This window comes from Mercenaria mercenaria, chromosome 3, assembly GCF_021730395.1.
Source record: "Mercenaria mercenaria strain notata chromosome 3, MADL_Memer_1, whole genome shotgun sequence".
Lineage (NCBI taxonomy): Eukaryota > Metazoa > Mollusca > Bivalvia > Venerida > Veneridae > Mercenaria > Mercenaria mercenaria.
The window spans coordinates 39189882-39198474 of NC_069363.1; the positions used below are offsets into that span (position 1 = coordinate 39189882).

At 34.8% G+C, this 8593-nt stretch overlaps 1 long non-coding RNA gene across 2 annotated transcripts; it reads right to left on the minus strand.

The window, feature by feature from the left end:
* Positions 1 to 237: 237 nt before the first annotated feature.
* LOC123525021 (uncharacterized) lies at positions 238 to 7331 on the minus strand. 2 transcript variants are annotated; one of them, XR_006681383.2, is made up of 3 exons: positions 7002 to 7331; positions 2604 to 2718; positions 238 to 2111 (listed from the first exon to the last, which is right to left on the minus strand). It is a non-coding gene; the product is annotated as an uncharacterized LOC123525021 (long non-coding RNA). The 2 variants fall into 2 exon arrangements; XR_006681384.2 differs by lacking the exon at positions 7002 to 7331 and adding an exon at positions 3784 to 3950.
* Between the last annotated feature and the right edge of the window lie 1262 nt (positions 7332 to 8593).

Sequence of the window (8593 nt, forward strand, 5' to 3'; positions counted from 1 at the left end):
AAGAAAGGCACATCTACTTTTAGCTCTAGTGGTCCCTAATAGGGCCCAAGTTCCTATATAAATAAATTTGGAAGAGAACCTTTTAATGATGCTCCAGACCAAGTTTGACAAAGATCTACCAAGCTGTTCATGAGACGCTGTATAAAGGCATTTTTAGTTTTAGCTCTAGCAGCCCCTAAAAGGGGTCAAATGTCCCAGCTGAACAAAGTTGGCTGCGGGCCTAATAAAGATGCTACAAATCAAGTTTAGAATACATGAGAAAAAATCAATTAAAGGATTTTTTCATTTAATATTTTTATTTATTTCTAAAATAGGCCAACTGATCCCGCTTTAACAAATGCATATTCGCTATTCATGAATCTTTAGACAATGATGTCACACCTATAAAAAGTGAAGGTCAAGCAAAACATAGAATTGTAATTATTTCAATATTTCTGTTTCATAAGCAAAGTTTGACCGTAGTCATATCACATAGATAAACTGTATGCAGCGTACCTTCTTTTCAGTGTAATGAGATTCAGTCATTTTTAGCATATATATGATAAAACTGATTTCAACTGAGTTCAATATTTGCATACCATACTAAAGACAGATATACATATATAATAAATCAGTTAAATAATTTATAACAAATATATCAAAGCAAACAAGTACTCATTTTAATATGCACAAGCCACAAAAGCAAGAAACCTTTTTCATATACAGACGACAATTGTAACAAGGAAAATCTTTTAAAAAGCCCTTCTCTACATAAAAGACTCTTATCACACCCTTATTCATGTGATACGCAGACCGTATTCAGCTCTTTCTTTAATTTGTTATATGTTGGTATTTGAACAGGTTTTTATCATGTTTATTAAACTTACTTATCATTTTGAGATATATCAATATTCTTGCTAAATATACTAAGCCAAAGTTAGCTTTAAAACTGTGAACAGCGTCGTTTATGATAAACGCTTTGTCTACATTTCACTCAGCGTAGCACAATCAACCGAGTGAAAGAAATTGACACTCTCGTCCAATCAGGCAGAGTGTTGCATAAATCTTCTATTTTGATAAATTATCAATAATGCGTTATCAAGTAGTTTGATTTGCAAACTGAAGTCACGTGGCATAGGTAACGAAAACGAATTAAGACGGCGTTCGCCGAAAAAGAAACAAACAAACAAATCAGACGTCTTCATCAATGCACTGAATTAATGTATCATCATATCCTTGTTTTAACGTTAATGAAGTTTTATTTCAACTCAAGTCTTTTTCAAACATTTTACTACTCTACGAAATGCCATCATCAAGTGTTCAAATGTAAAAGTTCATTACTGCTGCAGTTTGACAGCAATTATGAAGTCGTACAACAAATCTGTATAAAACGTCGTTCCATGTGGTATTCGCCGTGCCTTACCCGACGGAGTGCATGTTTCAAACTATTGCACAATCATTTATTAGCAACAAACCGTATTATTGTTATGACAATGCATTGGTCCGATATAGGACAGACAACACTCTTTGGTCCGATATTTTAAAACATCGTAACAATAATACTAGGGACATAGCTGTTTTGACTGCCCCAAAGATTGAGTTAGCTGTCATTTGCTATGAAAGTTAGCTTCTTGCAGTATCTCATAGGCTGTGTTCTTGGCCAGGTTGATATATTTCTTCCTCAGTTTGGCATTTTCAATATTCTTAGCGGCAAACGTTGTAGATTCCATGAAGTTCACGCAAAATAATTTCCAGATTCTTTTGATGTTTATCAGATTCGTACACTTTGCCGACAAATTCCATTGTGAAAATGTATACACAAAACTAAAATATATGCAAGTAAACGTGTTTAAGCAATGCTCTTCGAAGTTTGGGTTTTCCACGTTTGTTTTTTCCGATAACAATACCGTACTCATACGGTAAATTTATCTTTACGTTTGGATACCTCTTATCAGGACCATCCGGATCAAATATGGATATGGTAACGATTCCATAATCTGTAGGAATGTTCCGTGACTTACCCGGATAAACACGAATTAGGTCGCTTCGGCCACCCGATTGAGTAACGGTAACTTTTACTTCAACATCAAGTCCATTGCTTACACGCGTGTAACGTTGACAGTTGCCCATGCCTATTGATATGAAATGAAAAAAAATGAATTGCTAGAAATAATTTAGAATATCACATACTCGGAAGCCATTTTTATCAAACTAGTGTCAACACCGTACATACTAAACAGCTTATTAGTGTAGAAAGTTTGACTATCGATACAAGTAACGGGAGGATCCCAACCCCCAAAACTACCACCCTACGCCTAGCAAAGAAAAAAATCAAGACGCACAATGACCGCCAGCTGGACAGAATTACGATGAGCCAAAGTATTGCTATCCCGCCGGACAGACAGTGTAAAGCCCGATCACGAACCTCACCGTAGTTTATGTGTCTATACAGGTAGTTAGATTTGACCTGTTTGGAAATAAGTTAAAAGAGCCATCACTCTGTTATACAGTAACAATGAAAACGTGACTTTAAAATGCATTTTAAGGAGTATGCGAAAGATAGTTTATTTATACTTCTAATTAAATGTAGTCGTTAATTAAATAAAGTCGTATTTTATACATACCAATTGACAAACTCCGATATCATTGCCCAAAGTACATTATTTCACAGCTCGTTCCTTGTAAATAACGCAACGTCTCTGCTAAAACATTGCAGCCAGGGATTCTTCATTCCTGTTACTTTAAGAACAAGTAAACAACATTAAAAGATAGGAATCTGCCAGACACACAATATTAATAATTTATATATATTTTCACAACATTGATTGTTGCTCCAACTAAATACCCAAGGTAACATAAATGCTGCAAAATAGATGTTAGATGGCGGAAGAGATGTCCCCTCGGCTAGAACAGGTTTGATTAAAAATTGATGAACAGCATACAGAATTTTAACTGTTTCACAATGCAAACAAATGCTTATCCCTAATAGTGTACTTTTCACACAGAAATGAATAAAGTCTGTTAAAGATTTCATATTTCACTGCCACTTAAAGAGTTTTCAAGATTAGCGGTTTGTTTTTATCTGTTGCAAGAAAACATTTGATTGTTGTAGCAACCTAAAAAAAACACATTTTTTTGTATATAGTAAACCTTTAGATTATTTTTTATATTCTGTGATACATATCGTATTAACAATTTGATGTCATACAATTTTAAGTTTAACCAGAGTCTTGATTTTTAAATGACATTACATCTCGTTTCTCTATGAATAATACTCTTGTCACGCGGCACACCAATTCTTCTACAATTGTTCTTAACTTTTAGCCTGCCAGCGGATTCTGACGTCGCGAACAGTGCAGGCTGATCACGGTCTGCACTGTTCGCTATTCAGTCAGTAAATTTTCAGTGAACACCCCTCCGAACATTAAATGGTGTTGCCCAAATTGAATGATGGACTAGTCCATTTCAGAAATTTAGCAGGCTAAGGTTAATGCTTTAAGACTGTCGACTTAATTAGATGTCCTGTAGTAGTTCCGTCTCACAGGTTATGGAACACTGTTTTCACTTAAGTTATTTAAGTATAGTTATATTATAGAATCTTGGTTGTTATGATGCCTCTGATCAAGCTGTTAGATCCTTGACATAAAGACCCAAATTTTGCTCTCTTGTAACATGGCACTAAGAAACTTTCACGCATCTGGAGATTTGGGGACTGTCAAAGGTAAGAAATGACATTTTATTTTCAATGGCTGTTACAAAATGTAAAACATTTAAATATGTGAAGGTATTTAAAATAAATCTAACCCTGATAAGATCCAAGTGTCGCAACAATCGCCTGTACAACAACAACAACTACAATCACTTTTCTTTGCTATCAGGTAACATAACTGTGAAACATGAGTGAGGACTTTTTCAGAATGTGGGAATGTCTCAATATAAATTGAGCCGTGTCATGGGAAAACCAACATAGTGGGTTTGCGACCAGCATGGATCCAGACCAGCCTGCGCATCCGCGCAGTCTGGCCAGGATCTATGCTGTTCGCTTACGGATGCGTAGGCTGGTCTGGATCCATGCTGGTCGCAAACCCACTATGTTGGTTTTCTCATGGCGCGGCTCAATTATATACACGATGTTAAAGATGTTTTCAAATTTGTCTATCGAAAACGCAAAATTGTCCGATTCTTTTATCATATCTACAAAAAAACAAAACAAAAAAAACAAACAAAAAAACAACAAGAAAACAAACAAAAAAAAAAAAAAAAAAAACAGCAACAACAGCAACGAAGTTAGTCAAATTATGGTTGCAAAAACTAGCGTCGTTATGCATTTTAATTCAACTATTTATATTTAAATTGTAAACGCTAGCTGTTTGTTCAGTATTAGTAATGTTTTTTTTAATTACGCCATCACAGCTGCTATAATGATTAATAGTAAAACTTAAGGAAAATAAAAGTCTCTTGTAATACTAAATTCTTTGAAACCATGATGGAACGTGAATGAAGAGTGGAATTTCAGTCGTGACCGATGGGTCTTTGACAAAGGCAAGTGATGTTTAGAAAATGGCAGACATTAGAATATGAAGATAAAAACGACATTTTATACTTAACAAGTGTTGAAATGCTACAAAAATGTAAGCAGATCTATGTTGCGGACTATGAAACATCTTTGATCCTCTGTATATATAACAAAAACATTGCTGAATACACTTCACAGCCAGAGAGCAAAATAAAAAGACTGTAACGAAAGGATACCGGTATGGAGATAGCATAGAATCTTATGTCCGTGCATCCGTCTGTGACAGTTTTAAGCGACGGATCTGCGCAACTTGATATGTCAAGCTCTACATTTACATTTTGATCAACAGCGACTGTTTCATTATATTCCAAGCGCTAGAACAATAATTTGTCAGGTGTCTGGTGCACGTGAATTGTAACCTGTATAATTTCAGGTAGGAATTGACAATATCTTGTACCAAAATGCACAATGTATACACACAATAACGGTCTTTTTAATTGTACAAAAATAATCTAGATATTCTCATAGTGCTTAGTGTGCAAAAACAGTAATAACGGATATTATGATGATTGATTCAGTAACGACAATAATAACATACCAGGTATCTAGTACTGTTTTGTAAACGACATTGTATATGGATAAGATTTTGTATTTGTTTTAGATGCTGTTTAAAATGTCTCCAGTCTTTAAAATAAGTTTTTTTACCATTTCTTACATTATAATATTCATGACAAGGTCAGATGGCATCAATAACCTACGGATCTTCAAGGAATTGTAATACATTTTTAGAAGAGGCCAGCTATTTAGTAAGTTTATGTACACAAATTGTTTTAGATGAAGTCCAGATGTAATAAAATAATTTCTAAACATGTTTTCATCTTCTGTTTTCCACTTCGAGAAAATTTATTATTTAAAGAAATAATAATAAAAAATACTAAACGTCTTCCATCCATCCTCGGTATCTTGATACATTGCATATATGAAACTTCTCACAGGCTTTAGAGATAAGCAATTTTACCATTTTATCCATTTCATGACATCTGGCCATTTTCATAAATACATAATCACTGATATATATTTATATTATTTATTGAATTGATTAATTCATAGAGAAATAACAGTATCTCCCTCAGATATATGATCATGTAAATTTTAGAATAAAATTGTTACAGTGTTTCTCTCATTGATACGCTATTGTCCGTTTTGTTAAAGACCAACCACAACCTAGTGAACTACTTTTTCCTCTCACACGAACTTCGTGATAATGCAAATATGCTATACTACATGACGAAAAGTGTACAATTTAGACCCTCCATGAATTAACGTGTTTTCTTGCATAAAAACTACTTTTTTCACTGGATCCGCCCATGTATAAACGGGAGAAAAATCGTAATGCTACAAGAAGAGGTTACTTAATGAGGCACGTGCTGTTAATACATGATTTTTATTTTTGAAATGCTTTGCCAGGGACGTATGTATGTATTTCTGCGCAGACTGATATTTGGCATGTGCATCTTGTTTCTTCCATAATAACCTCTTCTTGTAGCATTATAGATACAATGTAATCCATAGTATGTTTAGCCGTATCAGTTTCCAACCCCAAACGTACTGCCCCCATCAATGTACGCACTAGCTTCTCTTAGTCCTGACCAGACTGCGCGTGCGCGGGCTTCTGCAGACGTTAATACACACACAAAAAAAACGTGTATTATCCCTACATTCACAACTCCATCTGCAAAACCCATTCAGTCAATCTCTTTCCAGTATAGTTTTAAAAATATAGATAAATAACTATATTATCCGTGTAGAAACACTCAATTTGATACATGAAATGCATATTGCTACATTCATTCAATAAAATGTTTAGACATTAAACACATTGTCTTGGCCTAATATATGACACTGTGAATTTGTTACTAGATACTTGCATTTCTCATTTTTTCATGCAAATAATGTTTAATTACCATCATGGAAATACAAAAGAATACAGTTATTCTGGGGCGCGTCTTTAACATCGATCACTCGAAATCACTATATACGCGAGTTTTCCACGATTGCGACCAACCAAGCTATACTCAGTATAATAATATTACATTAAATGTTTTGTATGCGACATAAATTGCCCACAAAACATGGCTTAAAGACCCACCACAGCCTAGTGACCTACTTTTTCCTCTGACATGAACTACGTTCAAATCATTCTGATAATACTGGTATAATACAGCTATTCTTCAAGGGCGTCCTTCGTTCTCCTTGTTTTTTACTGTGTCCGACCAGAGACAGAACCGCCCTAATGACACGAACAAGACCCTAGAACGTTGTTCTCGGGTCAAAATTCCACACCACCTCCTAATCGGGAGGACCCGCGAACAATGCGAGAACAATATGGCGGAATGAGAAGGTACAACTTAAATGTTAAAGAAACATCGTAACGAAATAAACATATGATAATAAAATATTATTTGAATGAAGAAATTACATTACTTTTGTAGAAATGTAGTTTTACCTCCATCGATAATGTAAACAAGCGCCGTAAACAAGGCTGTAAAACTCCACTTCCGGTTCCTGGTGTAAGAGCGTTTTACTCGAGCTACGTGATCATTTCCATCCTAAGGACGCCCAAAGATGACAGATGGACAATTTATGCGTGAATTAATGTGTTTTTACAACTTCATCTGCAAACCCATTCAGCCAGTCTCTTTTCAGTATAGTTATAAAAACATAAAATGATAACTATCTTACAATGTAGAAACAAAGTGTGGTCTAAACTCACCTTAATGCATCAAGTATCATGTATACTATTTCATCAATTCAATACTATTTTTAGGCATTAAATACATTGTCTTGGTCACTGGCGCCAGACCAGAAAGAAAATGCCTCTGTACATGTTATACCCTACCCCTAGGTATACTATAAGAACCATGGTCATGAACGGGAAAATATACTAACCCGTTCAAGTTCAATCGTACATTTCTCAACCTAAACGCGCAGTTCGCTGAATGGGTACCTAGTATATTGAACAAGCGATAATTTATCTTCAATCGTGCACCAGACACATTGTCTCAATATTCCATATTGCTGAGATTATCAACATATTTTATGCTTTCGTCAACGTCACAGAAAAAACTTGCGTGACCTTCCCTAATGAACATCCAGTCTAGAGGTCACGGCAGTGTGCACATGTTTGGCGAAATGTAAACAAACAAAAACAGAAGAAAAAAATCACAATTTTGCTCTAAAACTCGAAATGATGAATGAAATTCATCTTGTATATGATCTTTAATTTGAAATCGTACATTGCTCTGCATCTGTTCTGTTTATTTTATTCATTTTGCACATTTAAGTTGCATTGTCACATTTTAGCGAACACGTGTAGTAAAATGACGATTGACATACATTTTCACAACAGCCAATCAGAATGGTTTTGTAATCTGTGACGGAACTTCACCAGGGAAGTTCAAGCCAGTTTTTTGTGTAACGTTGAAATAACTATAAACTACGCGTTGTTTTTCTAAGATAAAATGTATTGAAGAAATGTGACCGGTTCACAATGGAAGATAAATTACCACTTGTTTGATTTCCATAGTACACATTTACCGAACTGCGTGTTTAAGGTATGAAAAACGGGTTAGTATATTTCCCCGTTCATGACCATGCTTCTTATAGAATACATCGGGGTAAGGTATAACATGTACAGAGGCATTTTCTTTCTGTTCTGGTACCAGAGGTCTTGGTGTTATATATGTCACTGTCAATTTGTAACTAGATACTAGTTTAATATTTCTCTTGTTTTTCATGCAAAACATGTATAATTATCATCATGGAAATACAAAAAAATACAGTTATTTTGTGGTGCGTCTTTAATATGTAATAAGTTTACATATATTATATGGAACTGAGCTCAACAAAATATTACGAACTGTGAAAATATTACAGGATATAGCAGGAATAAATTGTCGTTTTGTAATTTTCATAATTTTCGACGGTGAAACTGAACGTACGATAAAGTGGTCTCTGTATTACTACAAGAGATGACCAGATTTGCAGAATCAGCAGCAACAGTCGGCACTAGAAACACGTTGGGAGCTCAAGGATTAA